At 39.9% G+C, this 12146-nt stretch overlaps 1 protein-coding gene across 2 annotated transcripts in view; it reads right to left on the bottom strand.

The window, feature by feature from the left end:
- The window catches only part of lingo2 (leucine rich repeat and Ig domain containing 2), a 190660-nt gene that overhangs the window by 72033 nt on the left and 106481 nt on the right, over nt 1-12146 (bottom strand). For both annotated transcript variants that reach the window (XM_035160529.2, XM_035160530.2), the window contains exon 4: nt 5811-5897. The gene's annotated coding sequence lies outside the window, so the exon portion shown is untranslated. The remainder of the gene's footprint in view (nt 1-5810; nt 5898-12146) is intronic.

Here is a 12146-nt window from a genome sequence, read left to right on the forward strand (position 1 = left end):
TTTTTACAATATCTATAGGCCTGTCTGAAAATCATTTGACAAACTGTTTTAGCCACGTGAGGAAGCTAGTCTAGTTTAACGTTGGTCAATTGTGTAGATCTGCTGTATTGAAGCTGTGCATGTGTAGCTGTGCTCAGTCAAATGAAAGTTCAGCCTGTTAAACACAAGACAAACACTTTCCGGAGTAGAGATTACATGTTGTGTACATATGCATAATTGACACACGCAGTTTTTTTGCATTTGTTATATGAAAAGTTTACATACGTGTTACAGCATGGTTGTCTAGACAAGGAAAGTTAATTGTTTTGACTTATAGTAATGTGCATTATTTATGCTCTTTGCAATCCAACATCATGCTGCTTTTATTTAAGTGTTCCTTGTTAGTATGATACTTATCAAAGTACTCGTACCACAAATAATCTGATCTCCGTCATCGCCTTTTTCAGGCTGGGCACATTAGGTTTTGTTAATTCAATCTGCGATCGTCTGATAAGATACCATCTTTCAAAGGAAGGGCACAAAAGCACATGTCCTTCTCCGGGCCCATTCTTAATTATGGATCTGGTGATATTGAGACTGACATTTAAGATCTCTTCACGTCTGTGTTTTTGTGAAAGACCTGAATGAGGCCCATCTGGTCCAAGTGGGGCATTGGGGATGACAGCGCGGCAGCATGTTAATATGTTCTCTCAGAGATGAGGGGGCCGCTGTGTTAGAGAGACGATGATGATGGCGCTCTCAGTCACATCCGCTCACTTAGCAGACCTTGTCTCCTCTTGATCATTCTTGACAGTAACAAAAGGGCTGAATATTCTCTAATCAAGGCCAAAAATTCTGATCACTGGTGGCATGTCCCTAATCAGTCCATAATAGCGTTCTGAGGACAGTGTCAGTAGATAATGGCGGGTTAGCCATACTAAACAATGAGAGATGGCGAGTTTCTGTCAAAGATATCAAATCAGCCCTCTGAAGGATGTGACACGTGTTCTCAAAATCCTGCAGACACAGCATTAATTGACTCGAGGGGACTTGCGGTGCTTGCAATTACCTGAGGACAACTGAGAAATTACTTTAGAGCCAGTGTCATATCCAACTAAAAGAGTAACTTCAAAGTTGTGGGCTTTATTGTCAAGAGGAAGCTTGACGATGATGTTCAAAGAAAGTTGTAGCCTCATCAAGAGACAGTTACTTTGTTTTCTACCTTTATAGTGGTTTAATTTATGCACACAGCATACCGCATGTGCTACTACTTATAATTCCACACAACAACAAAAGAATAACATCATTTGGCATTATTTGCAATGCCATTGCCAAAGGCTTGAGAGAATAATGATGAACCAATATACTTGGTGGCGATGTCTATTATGAAGAATAATGGCTTGTGTGGGCTGGACAGGAAATATAATGGACAAGATAAATATCATTCTTGTGAATGTGTCTTACTGGAACTGGAAATAAAACATCTAGTAGACCAACTGTCCACCTCATTATAAAGAAACAAAATTTAACATCCACTTTGAGACCAGATATCATCATGACATAAAATACATGCATATTCCAACACAGCACACATGTATTTCCTGTATGTGATTTTCCCAGTAAGAGGTATTAAATTACAGTTCTGCTATAGAACATTCCAGCTATAGGATAAGAAATCAATTTAAAGGAAATAAGTCCATAATAAATTATTTCTAAACTATCTTTGCTGGATTATCGCTGCTTTCTATCTGCAGTGAGCCATCCAGTCTCCAATCCAGTCTTCTTACTGTGTCAGGGTTTTGTCCTGCATAGAGAATTGAGAGGTGGCTGCCTCCGACAAATTTCATGCCGCCTTCCCCTCCCGACAAAACTCTAGTACAGTGATAAGAACTTATAGGGATTACGTTTGACCCAGGCCAAATTCATCCCTTAGCTGTTGATTACTATAAAATAATTGCACAACTTGTGTATAATATTCCCAGAACTTGAGGGAAAGGTAACGAATGAATTTGTAAACTAAGTCAATGTATAGAGAGCCGTAGAAGATGGTGGCGCACTCGGTTTGGCTCGATTCGGTTGGCGCAGTGTTCATCACGAATGATAAAGACACAGAGAGGAGCAGTAAATTACTGACAGAGCCAGTAAGAACTGTAAAACATAACTTATTTAAGGTCCAAACATGTATGAAAAGACCCAAAATGATCACTGTAAGTGGCCTTGGTGGAGCTGAGCATGGCTCCCTAGTTGTCTGCCCCGGGCTTGGTGGCGCTGTGGTCGGGCTGTGCACACCAGGCTTTCCATTACAACTCTGTGTGCTGTCAGAGCCAACCTCTTTCAGTGAGATTATTTTTCCCTTTTATATCTAAAAAAAAAGGTGCAGCCAGATCCAATAATACCATATTCAATTGATGTTGGGGGAATTGGACGAAAAAAACAACTACGAAAAAATAAATAAAAAGCAACTCATGTCCACCATCTGCAAATGTCAGCAACAGAATCTGTAATCCCTCTGGATAAACACGCATATTTTTTTTTTTGCCTGAGCCATAATTAAAAGTGCTGTCACAGTTTTTACTCTGGTACGTGGAATGGAGTTTGGCAGGTGAGAATTTTGTGGGGAAGCCCCGCGAGGCATTTTGAAAAACAATGTGCACTGACTACTGCTCTCTGCCGACTGAGAAAATGAGAAGGTGGTGCAGAAAAAACAGGCCATTTCCTGCTGGGAGAGGATGTGGAAGAAACACACCTCATTGACCTACAGGCCTGGTGGTGTGTTTACTTCTGATCCCTGCTATTTATAATAAACCATTTCCTAGAAAGCATCACCAGAGAAATGACTGATTAAAAAGGTGGCACATTCTATATGTTTGGATAAAAACGAAAAAATAAAGCTGGTGTGATGCAACATGCCTGGACTGTAGTATGTGGCGTGAATAACTCACAGTCTGGATGAATGGATTGTAAAAGCACAAACATATTCGATCCTACATAGGCGCTGGGCCGCTCCTTAGCCAGAAGCACCGTCACTCGGACATTATAGCACGAGACTGGTGCAGAATACGTGAAACCTGCCAACAACTAAACAACGAGCATTCTCCACAGTACGTTGATGTTGGTTCTCCTGATCCCGAGTGCAGACTACTCCTCAGACGAAGTACTTTTTCAAGATGTAAAGTGCTTATTAAATATCACACTTAATTTTGCTCAAGGACTTTGTTTTTCCAGTTGTCCAATTACGTGCACTTTGTTCAGCATTTCAGAGAATCAAGATATTGTCAAACTTGTCCCCAATGAGTTACTAACTTCACCTATTTAACATCTCTTTTTGTTGGATTCTCTACTTATTCTATAGTTTCTAGATTCATCAAAATTGTTTAATGTACGTGTGTTTTTGTATATAAATGTGTGTACCAGCCTACTTTGGTATCTCAATCTTTGGCATTTAACTATTTTGCAAATTCAGTAAACTGCATTTATAATTCCAAATCGGTTTTTCTTTTACATCTTGTGAGATTAAAACAATTCACTGTCAACAAGCTATGAGATTTACAGCTATATCCCATTGTGATGAAGCTCAGTCATTCCTCCTCTCTAACTTACTTTATATTCAGGCTTAGAGTTTATGTGATGATCCAGACTCTTTGAATTGTATATCTCGTGGCCTCATTTACTCTGCTGTCTTTTGGAGCAATTGTAGAATATGATATGCTTGTAATTAGCATTTGGCTTATGTAACATACAACAAGAGATAATAAACAGTCATTTCTTTGCAGTTCTAGTGTGTCCATGCATGTGTCGTTTTAATTGATGAGCTGTGATTAGTTATATTTCCATGTGTGTTTTTTGGTGATATCTTCTTAAAACCCTCTTGGTTATTTTAATACCTGTCTATCATTATCTATTTTTAATCTATTATCAATTGATGAACAAAACTAATTCATGTCTTAAAAATGTTTTGCTGAGACATTATGATGTAAAATTGATAAAACACAGTTTAACCATCATACAAAGAGAACAAGAGAATATTTGTCTAATAATCTATATTTGCTAACCACAGACACATATGCATGTATATTTAAAGACTGGTCTTACTTGGTAGTATTGACTGCCATGGAAACTCACTCCCCCATGATGCAACCTGTTGAAACGTCTGCTCAGTGGTTGATAACTTCCCAACGCTCCCCTGGGAGTTTTGTTATCTTTCTTTACTTTAATTATATAGATATTTTACAGTTCACAAGCTAATTGCATCTAACACGACTTCAGTACAAACAACAGCAGCTGGATGATCAGCCTGTGCATCCAGATGTATGTGAAGAGGAGAATAGACACATCAAACTTTGTCTCAATAACGCTCCCTCTGAAGAAACACGACATCTTGATTTAGATGCAAAACACAATCCCATGCTCGGCTGGCGCCTCCCATGAGGAGCCAGGAGATTAAGATTTAATGGTGATACCGAGGGAATGACACTATCTGTCTGCAGCCTCCCATCTCTTCACACAACATCACCTCTGTTTCATTTCTGTCGTTTTCCTTCCCCCAAACACAGATGCATACACACTTTTCTATCATGCATACGCTCAAGCATGCACACACACAAACACACACACACAAGTATGTGCATGTTCCCCACAGATGCCTGCAAATGCATACAGGCTTTGCATATTTAGAGACTCACACATGCAATCTAAAATCTGACAAAACTTTGGCTACTGGCAAATGACGGCAACGGGAGTTTGACTTGTAAATTAACGCCTGTCAAGTTGATCTTTTTGTTGCGTGAACACAAGAACTGGCTTCAGAAAAGATGGATCTGCACTCAACTTGCTGGGCAAAACAAACATGCCTGAAGGGGATGCTCTGCTCTACACTGTTTAAGAGTGTAATGCACGGTGCTGATGTCATCACAACAGTTTTAATTAGATGAAATGTGACAGGAGAATGGCAACCGCTGCCCTTCAAGCGTATATTACCAGCATCTATGTATATCCTCTGTCAGTATATACTTTCAAACTGAATTACAGTCTTGCACCACATTATTCTACTATACCTCTTTCATCTGTGTCGTCTTTAGCGTGTGCTGAGTGAAGGAGGAAGCCCTGTCAACATCACATCACATACACACTATAGCTACTAATTGTACATCCATTCATTCCTATGAGCACTTTTAGAATATTGCACATTCTTGTCTTTCTGTTACCAGGGTGTAATCTGCTCGTACCTTTAACTTCCACACTTAGAGTGCTCTCGATGTAATGGAAAATCCAAGGTGACAAAGTGTGAACTGTTTTCCTTTAAGGGCCACGCAGCCTGTCCTGGCTGCATTCATGAGGGATCAAGGCATTATTCGTGAATGATGAGTGTGTTGACGCCGCATCAGACGACATCGACTCCACAATGCACCGCGGTGACACGCAGCACATGAAACTGAAGAAGCTGGAAGACTTGAAGGGGTCGAGTTCAAGTCGTGAATAAACTGAATGAAATGGCATCCAACGAGGTGCTTTACAATCCTGTGAGATCCTTTGGTTTACGAGGTAATGGAACGCTTATGTGCTCGAAGGATTCTTTGAGTCGAGGTCAAAGTTACATCAAGACTTTTCTCACTTTCTCCAGTGTCCACAAATGAAGACATTGAAGTTAAAGGTAGTAACAGGTAGTGAGTGACATACCCTGTCATCTTGACCTAACAGAGACTAGAGTGGCTCTTATTTGTTCATTTCTCTTTAGCAGTGGATGGACGTACACAAGAATGAAATCTTCCAAAATGAAACACACAAGTCTCTGGAACAAAATAACTAAGACACTGTAAATGTCTGATGCTTACCACTTTGAGAAGTAATCATCCCCTCAGCCATGGCCTATTCTTCTCTCTCCTCTGTTGATGTGGTCGTCCCAATTTTCTGTCTTTTATCTAGAAGTAGGGAAGAGGCAGAAATGAAAGGAGAAATTACAGCTAAGCTTATTAGCCACAATGAGAATCGATACACAAAGATCACAATTGCAAACATCTTGAAACCCCAGCGCTTAGAAATTAGACATGTTGGACCCAGCAGAGATAAATAGTACAAGAAGTGATGGCACATTGAAGCTCCACTGTGTGCTGAGCTTTCAATCCACGTTAAATGCATCCCATGGTATACAGTGCGTTTACTCTTCTTCATTTCAACCCCAGCACGCCTCACTGAGTCCATGGCTACATTTTTAGTCAAAAGATTTTTCTGCAGGAACTTTCGGATGTTTCCCCGAGCACTACGTGTGACCTACACAATGCACACTGGCCACCGCCGCTACTTTCTGTACTGTAATGAGTGCGCTTATCCAGACTGCAGGAGGAAACACAGAGGATGGTGATTATGCAAAAGGCGTGCCTGAGTTGGTAATGTGATGAGAGAGAGACAGAAAGAGAGAGAGGAGACAGTTATCTCCTCTAGTCCAAAGGCAGAGAGGTTAGGAAAAAAAAGTTTGACTCAGGACACTCTTGTTTAAAATCACTCTTGACACCCGGCGCTATTAGTACGCCATTAAGAGTTCAAGGACAATAGCCGTCCTGTTTTTGATCATTTATCCGCTGGATCCCCTCGTTAAGCCCGAACCCAGTTCCTCACAATGGCCACAGAATACTGATGGGCCGTGAAGGGGTGATTTTGCTGAATTCATAATAACCCCATTTGTATCTGTCCTTGATATTACAACAGAGCCAAATGTCTTTGACTTTCCAGATTGACAATTGAATTAGTTGATGTTGACGCAGGCCTCCTAGTAATATTATCATGACAATATCAGGCACCAGTGATACATACTAAAAGGAAACGCATCTTGACATGGGTGTTAGCCATGCTAGCTGTGGATGGAGCTTTCTGTTTGTACTCTGCGTCAGTTTTTAAAATGGACGTATCCATTTTCATACGTAAAGGCAGCATAAATGAGTCCTTAAAACAAATTGCAAAAAAGCTCATCTGGAACTCTTGAAAAAATGTGTCCTTTACTTTTAATGCAACTTTGAAAACTCCAACAGCTTCAGGTGTACATTTGAGATCAGAGTTAATTTGCAACGTTAACATTCTGATGAATGCTGGTTAGAGTTAGCAGCATTAGCATTTAAATAAGCTTGATGTTTTGATTATACCCTTACAGCTAATTATATCCTCACATTTGCAACCTACATTTACATTTCCAACTTTGAAAATACTTTGTTGAGCATGTTTGTGGTTTTCAGAGCAAAAGAAAAACACATTTGATGTTTTCTGCGGTCCATCGTGTAGATATACTCTAAAGGCTATGTTGCGCTCAAAAAAGGGCAAAGGCCAAACAATGGCATGGCAATCATTTTTGTATGTAGTATCTAAAAGCAAAATCAAATGCATTAAAATAGCCCAAGAATCTTAAAGGTTAAAGCACCATGGTGTCTGTGAATAAAGCCTCCCAAAGCTAGTAAGACTCTCAGTCTTCCTACATTATATTCTGAAGTGTAAATTCACTTTCACTGTGCTCGCTGTGAGGTCCCTAGTGACACGTGTATAAAGAAGAATGTACAGTTTCAACAGTGTGTTAGTTAACATGAAGAATGGCTGTATCTTAACAGCGCCTTAAAAATAAAGTGACCCTGATTCAGATTGTACCTTCAGATCTTTCATGGACAATCTGTCAAAAAACGCTGGTCTCTGAAAAATTCTAACTGTTCCCCCGTCTGCCAGGAGCTTGGCCTTGATTCATAAGGACGCATTTGCCAACTGGAATCAAGATGAACACCAATCAAGACAATAGCTGCTCTCTTAGTGTTTCTCCCTAATTATGGGACCATTAAGTGTCGTAATATGCAAGAGCACCTGGATGTTGTTACAGACATCAGAGCTTCATTAGCATTTGTTCTTAACTACCACAGCCCGCACCCAGATAATTGGTACTTTATTTTGTGGTATGGTGTGAAGGGAGGGACAGAAATTGGAGGAATTTCTCACTGATCAGCAGAACGTGAGAAAGATACAGTTTTTATGAACATTAGGATTCGTTGTGTAAAAATGTTGATAATTGCATAAACACAAACTATGTTCTACTTTCATAATTATGATGCAATCAAGTTTTTTCTCCTTATATTTAAAATTAGATGTTTGTGAACCTTGATCAAAACAATCGAAAGTAAAGTCATTATCAAAATGAATAAAATCTTAATTACAATGAGTCATTTTAAGTAAGGTCCAAAGTTCAATGTTTCAATGAGATTTTTTAAAACTTTTGATCCACTTTTGTTTCTCATCTTAAATTTGAATTTTGGGTTCAGGGGGTAGAAAACCTCTCTCACTAAGGTCGGGCTTAAAACTTTCCTCTTGTTAAAGCTTATGATTAGATCTTGCTTAGGTGAACTTAGTTATTCTGCTTTAGGCCTCGTCTGCTGGGGGAGCTCCCATGATGCATTGAGCACTTCTCTCTCTCACTCCGTGCATTTATATTACAGCACTGCAAGTCAATAACCGTGTTCTCTCTCTGCTTCCACTCCCTGCCCTCATCCTGCAGGTATCTATTATTCCAGAGCCGCAGGGTCAGGATCTGCCAATATCACTCAACCATTATTATTGTTATTAATTGGTGCTGATAACATTGCCGCTGTTATTATTGATAACACCTTTACAACTATGGGTATTGCTGTTATTATTGTCATTACAACCACCTGTCTGACAGTAGTACAACTGCTCCTGCTCTCTCTCTTTCCCTCTCTCCCCCTCTTTCTCCTCTCTTCCCTCACAACCTGAGGTGGTGGCAGATGGTCGCCCACCTTGAGTTTGGCTCGCATGGAGGTTTCTTCCTGTTAAATCTTCCATTGTCGCCAACTGTTTGTCCATTGTGGGAATTGTTGGGTTTCACTCTACATGTTGTAATGTCTCGACCTCACTCTGTAAAGTACCTCTCGAGGATGTATGCTGAGATTTGGTGCCATGCAAAAAAAAACAAAATGAACTGTGATTTATTTTAGTGTCGAGCCTAAAGTGATAAATTTGAAACTATATGCCAGATTAGCTCATCCCTCTGATCCAAAGTCTTCCCCTTCAATGTCACAAACACACAGCTAATAAAGCAGAACCAATTACTTTGCGCAGCTGGGCATCTTTTATATGTTCCTTTCGATCTTGAGCATTTGATTGCTTGTAAATACACGCTTGATTTATACTTCTTTACAGTGTAAAACGCAGTGGGCCCAATGACAAGAAAGCAATTAATCACATTAGAATGCCAATTAAGAAGTTGGTCTGCTCCAGTGAGGGTAGAAAAAAAAAAAAGCGAGGGAATTGAAGATGTGAGAGAGTTTCCCTCCAGGAAGTTAATGTGAGCCATTAAATTACATCCATCACTCCCACTCCTCCACACAGACAATGTTTCACATGTAAGCACTTAAGAGCTGTACAGTAAGACGATTTAAATCCACCGGACTCTTGTTACATAACCTTTTTCTTTTTTGTGTGTGGCTGATTTGCATTTAATGTGTAAGAGCTTGGACACTTATCACCATCAAACGTGCTAATAATAACAGTGGGTGCTGTTAATATTATATACTTCTATTTTGCCAAAGCTCCAACAATAAGTGCTCGGTAAAAAAAAGTGTACAGTGTGTTCCAACCTACATTACATGAGATGATTTAAAATAGCACAACTTCAGTGGGAAAATAAAGACGACTCCGGGGAATCGATACCTAGATAGAGTCTCCACTATCGTAACAGAATCATTGAGATTTGATCAACCTTGACTAAAACTTTGTTACCTTGTCATAACCCTAACACTAACCCATGACTTGCCTTGGAGCTCAGTCAGGTTAATTTGGAATAACTTGATGTATTCCTCGAGCCCAAAGGTGAAAAATATGAATTGCTAATGATTTAAACTGAGACAGTATTCTGGAATCAAAAATAAGTACAGTCATGGGCAGTGTGGAAGTGGAGGGTGTTCATGGCTTTGTTTTCCCGACCATGATTTGGATGTTAGCTAACCAGCACTACTTTTCTCTAGAGTTAAGAAACTGCCAACTTTCTGCAGCCACCCTCTGAGCCTTAAGGGCGTAAGACGAAAGAAGGACTTTTGAGTCTTGCCGTAAGCTAACAAGGTGCTAAGTATCTCACCGAACATAAAATCAATGGAGCGTCAACACAGTCAATGCACTGTGGGGATCTTTGCATACAAGATCTGGTAGCCTTAGTGTTGTTTTGCTCAATCAATAACCAATCAGCAATGTCTAACACGAGTCATGTTCCAGTGATGGAAGGTGGACTGGCATTACTGTTTCCTCTTAAAGCGTTGACATAGGTTACCGTCGCTGAGAGTAGCTGGAATGTAGATGATTATGAATAAACTAGTTAATTTAAAGAACAAAAGTGCAATTGACGAGAGGATTGAGCAAAGGTTGGCAATACCACAACTTCTCACAGTTTCCCACCTTTCTTTCATATGGAATCATTTTAATCTTTATGTTGGCGATGGATAGTATCATGTATTTACTTATATATCTAAAAAAAATTTTTAATCCCATTGTCATTAATTGGTTGTCCTTAACCATATATGTATCATTGTAACCATGACAATAATAAACCTTAAAGAAGTACAGATTTGAACCAGTCTTGACCTTAATCTTAAGTAGTTCTTGTGACTAAACCTTACAACTTGTTGTTAGCATGATGACACAGGTCTGAAACCCCTGAGGCCGTCATGGCCCTATTTCAGGAGCTGCGCCTATGGGTCATGTCAGAGGCTGAGAAGAAATATTCTTTACAGTTGTTCGGGATGGAGATAAAAAAAACCCCTCTTCACATCAATCTTTGATGGGTAGTTTAAAGGATTTGGGATTTTCACAGGTCAGTTATCCACCTGGCATCAGAAATTGCAGCGATGTGTCAACAGGAGCAGCGACTCCAGGTGAACCGAACCTAAAGTAGCCTTAGCACTAACACAACCGGCTCTTCTTCAGGAGCAAGGAAGAGCTGCTGTGGCTCTTTCAGAAACAATTTTGACTTTGAAGCTTTCAAAATCATAAAATATAAAGTGGAGACACCTCAAGGCTGAAGCAACCAAATCTGTCTCATCTAAGTACTGTTTTCATCACCATGCAGGGATCCCAGAGAGTAGCATCAGTGAAGTAAAGTAACAAAAGGCAGTGAAGTTTTAAAGGTATGAAACACCATCGTTATAATAGCAAAAATAAAGAAAAACTCCCAGCTACAGTTGTTTAGATATTTGTCATCAGCCCATCACTGAACTATCTGTATGCGTACATTTATGTGTGTTCATGTACATTCTCATTTTTCATCGGACAAATATGCCTGTTTCATATTTTTCCACAGTTTATTGTTATACAATGCTGCTTGTGTATTTGTCCATAGTCCACGTGTGTATTGGTCCGATGTGATACACTATGTACATTTACACACAGACTGTATCTTGTTTCCAGTGTAACTTAAATTTGACAGGCAGCTCCTTGAGGGTCTTCGCATCAAGTGGAACCATTTTGACTGGCCTCGGCTCCAGGGGCCTCAGCACGACTCCGGAGAGGAAGAGAGCGAGCCGAGTGGCTGGGTTCGTGGAAAAAGGGAACTGCACCACCGCATGCTGCCTATCCGTTCCTCTTAGCCGACTCAGTGGCCCGTACCTCGCCTTAATGAAATGTGGCAACACACACAGACACATGTAGCACGTCTACTCTAATTAAACAAGAAGGCTCAGCCATCTCCTGCACCCCCTGGTGGCATCATGCAATTGACTCCGAAATGTTGTTTGGAGTCTGGCACCAGCGATGGCAGTCATAGCAGAAAATAAGCTAACACCACTACAGAAATACTGCTTAGGTATTAATGTTTTGTATAGATTGTGGTTCTATCTGTATATTTAAATTAACAAACCTTGTGCGACACTTTGCATCATTCGATTTTACAAGTAGGCGAGGAGTCATAAGGGGTAATGTATTAAATCTACAGTATATAGCTCAGACATTAAATGGAACAAATATCTCTGTGTTTGCCTTATGTAGCTATTTAGTATTTTACATGTGGCATAATTCAATTATCTTCTTGAACGGTAGTTTATTGTTTTGTTACCTGTTGTCACCTCTAATCTATAAAAAAAACTCTGCAAATGCAATAGGGGATTTTTACCTTTGCCTTCACTTTACTTCATGAATGTATA

The sequence above is a fragment of the Hippoglossus stenolepis genome, chromosome 7 (genome assembly GCF_022539355.2).
Source record: "Hippoglossus stenolepis isolate QCI-W04-F060 chromosome 7, HSTE1.2, whole genome shotgun sequence".
In the NCBI taxonomy this organism is placed as follows: Eukaryota; Metazoa; Chordata; class Actinopteri; order Pleuronectiformes; family Pleuronectidae; genus Hippoglossus; species Hippoglossus stenolepis.